Consider the following 3,217-nt stretch of genomic DNA (forward strand, 5'->3'; position numbering starts at 1 on the left):
ACGTTCAATCACGTGCTGGAAGGTTTCTTGTGGAATGGCAGCCCATTCTTCACGGATTGCTGCAATGAGGAGAGGTATCAATGTCGGTCGGTGAGGACTGGCACGAAATCGGCGTTTCAAAACATCCCAAAGGTATTCTATAGGATTCAGGTGAGGACTCTGTGCAGGCCAGTCCATTACACGGATGTTATTGTCGTGTAACCACTCCATCACAGGCCGTGTATTATGAACAGGTGCTCGATTGTTTTGGAAGATGCAATCGCCATCCCTGAATTGCTCTTCAACAGTGGGAAGCAAGAAGGTGCTTAAAACATCAAAATACGTAGTTCAAATGGCTCTGAGCACTATGTGACTTAACATCTCGACCGCCTCCGAATTTTAATGCTGGCACTACACACGCTAGCCAACTGCTTTGGCGCAGTGGTAACATCGGTTCCCGTCAGATCACCGAAGTTAAGCGCTGTCGGGCTGGGCAAGCACTTGGGTGGGTGACTATCCGGTCTGCCGAGCGCTGTTGGCAAGTGGGGTCCACTCAGCCCTTGTGAGGCAAACTGGGGAGCTACTTTATTGAGAAGTAGTGGCTCCAGTCTCGTAAACTGACCTACGGCCAGAAAAGCGGTGTGCTGACCACATGCCCCTTCATATCCGCATCCATTGACGCCTGTGGGCTGAGGATAGCACGGCGGCCGGTCAGTACCCTTGGGCCTTCCAAGTCCTGTTCGGATGGAGTTTAGTTTTTTAGTTTTACTACACACGCTGGCAGATGAGGTTCACCGGACATGCCATACCCACTCCCTGCCACTGGATCGCCACATTGTGTACCGTGATTCGTCACTCCACGCAATGTTTTTCCACTGTTCAATCGTCCAATGTTCACGCTCCTTACACCAAGCGAGGCGTCGTTGGCATTTACCAGCGTGATGTGTGGTTTATGAGCAGCCGCTCGACCATGATATCCAAGTTTTCTCACCTCCCGCCTAACTGTCATAGTACTTGCAGTGGATCCTGATGCAGTTTTGAATTCCTGTGTGATGGTCTGGATAGATGGCTGCCTATTACACATTACGACCCTCTTCAACTGTTGGCGGTCTTGTCAGTCAACAGACAAGGTCGACTTGTACCCTTTTGTGTTGTGTGTGTCCCTTCACGTTCCCACTTCACTATCGTATCGGAAACAGGGGACCTAGGGATGTTTGGGAGTGTGGAAATCTCGCGTACAGACATATGACACAAGTGACACCCAATCACCTGACCACGTTCGAAGTGCGTGAGTTCCGCGGAGCGCCCCATTCTGCTCTCTCACGGTGTCTAATTACTACTGAGGTCTCTGATATGGAGTACCTGACAGTAGGTGGCTGCACAATGCACCCAATATGAAAAAGTATGTCTATGGGAGTGTCCGGATACTTTTGACCACAAAGTGTATATATGACACTGACAGAGGGCAGATCGTTGTTGCCTGATACCTGGAAACAAGCATCTCGGAAATGGCATAGATGGTCGCCTGTTCATGTCTTACTGTGGTGAACATCTATGGCAAATGGTTGAAGATCGGTGAAGCCACGAATACGAGACAAGATGTTGAAGGTCCACGTCTCATCACAGACATGGAGGTTGGAAGCTTGCACTTCCTGTGAACGAGAACAGGCGGAGATTTGTAGCAAATCTGACGATAGAGGCAATGCTGGTGCACGCACAAGAGTTTAGGATAACACCGTTCAGTGCACATTGTCGGACACTGGATTCTGCAGCAGACAACGCCTACATATTCTCATGTTGACCAAAAGACATTGTCAATTACGATTGCAGTGGACACACAATCATCAAGATTAGATCTTGGATGAATGAAACGGGTCGCCTGGTCGAATTGATCACGTTTCTTGCTACATGGGTTGATGGTTGCATTCAGATATAACGTCATGTGGATGAACAATTGCTCGAAACATGCACCACACCAAGGACACAGGTTGATGGGTGTAGGGGGATGGGTGGCGGTGGGGAAAGTTAACTGGGGCTTCCATGCAACTTGCGATAATAATCGAAGGCACCACAATAGCTAAGGACTACACGCACACTACTGCAGAACATGCGAATCCCTTCATATTTGATGCCACATTCCAGCAACCTAACTGTCCGCGTCGTAAATCCCGAATAGCGCTTCGTTTATTTGACGAACATGATAGTAAACTCACGTTTAGGTCTTTGCCATCGGATTAACATGACCTGAACCTGGTGGAACATAACTGGGGCGCTAGCAGGCGCCAGTTCTGCACCCACATACTACGAGTCCATAATTTACGAGAACTGCATCACCGGTAATTAGACATCTGGTGCCCCATACCTCTGGAAGCCTGCCAAGGTTCAAGTGGTTCAAATGGCTCTGAGTACTATGGGACTTAACATCTGAGGCCATCAGTCCCCTAGAACTTAGAACTACTTAAACCTAACCAACCTAAGGACATCACACACATCCATGCCCGAAGCAGGATTCGAACCTGCGACCGTAGCAGCAGTGCCGTTCCGGACTGAAGCGCCTAGAACCGCTCGGCCACAACGTCCGGCGTCTACCAAGGGATTGCCTAATTAATGCACACAGAATGGCTTCTTTATTGCGTTCCAAAGGTGGACCAGCATGTTACTGAGCACGTAGTCATAGTGTTTTGACTCAACAATGTGTATTTCAATATGAATTTAACAATTTCGCAGCTATTCACTTCTGGTTCCAGCCAGTTTCCTGTCCTTAATAAAATGTGGGAGGGGGGGGGAGCATTACTATCTTTCATAATGAATACTACTCTTGTTTCTTTACCAGCGATGCTCCTACTGTTTACTAATATCACATTAACATTTCCTTCTTCCGATCTTCAAGGACGAAAGTTCTCTGACAATAATGTTGCTGACCTATTTTTGCAGGTAACCTATCTATATAAGCACGTAACCTCCAGGAATGGTTCCTCTAACATAAAAAATGCTCTTGTGCATGCAGCACGTTCTCTGCCAGCTGCTTCTTTTGGCTACTGTAAACCTTACCTATTATCGGATAGAAAAATTCACATCTGATACCATCGCAGAAACATCTCAGTGTCTGGTTTAGACCTTCCTCTCGACTCCAGACCAGAGGACTGTGATCGACTCTGAGTACAAATAGTGCACCAAATAGTGAGCCGCTGTCGCATTCTGTATGAGACGCTAGAGCTTCTTTCACCACCCAGTCAAT

This window comes from Schistocerca piceifrons, chromosome 5, assembly GCF_021461385.2.
Source record: "Schistocerca piceifrons isolate TAMUIC-IGC-003096 chromosome 5, iqSchPice1.1, whole genome shotgun sequence".
NCBI classification, from domain to species: domain Eukaryota; kingdom Metazoa; phylum Arthropoda; class Insecta; order Orthoptera; family Acrididae; genus Schistocerca; species Schistocerca piceifrons.